Below are 354 nucleotides of genomic sequence, written 5' to 3'. Positions count from 1 at the left end.
GGGTTTATATATGAAAAGTTGAGATCGAATGATAAATATAAAGAGGATTGTAACTTTTGAAAATTTTTTGTGGAAAATTACATTACATTAAAATCTAATATATATGATTTTACTCCCATCGAAAAAACAAAGGTAGTGAAGAGAAACTTGTCTTTTAAAAAAACAAAAGGATTTTGTATTTAGCTTTTTTTCCCTTTTTAAACTCCCACAACGCTAGAACAATATTTTGAAAAAATATCGTTGCCCAAAAATAAACACATAAACAGAACAAAACTGGAAAAAAAGGGATGAACATTTTTTACAGTCTTATCCTTAAACCCAAAATTTTATGACAATTAAAAAAGGGCGGGGAAA

This window comes from Penaeus monodon, chromosome 24 (genome assembly GCF_015228065.2).
Source record: "Penaeus monodon isolate SGIC_2016 chromosome 24, NSTDA_Pmon_1, whole genome shotgun sequence".
Lineage (NCBI taxonomy): Eukaryota > Metazoa > Arthropoda > Malacostraca > Decapoda > Penaeidae > Penaeus > Penaeus monodon.
This window is presented reverse-complemented; position numbering follows the sequence as displayed.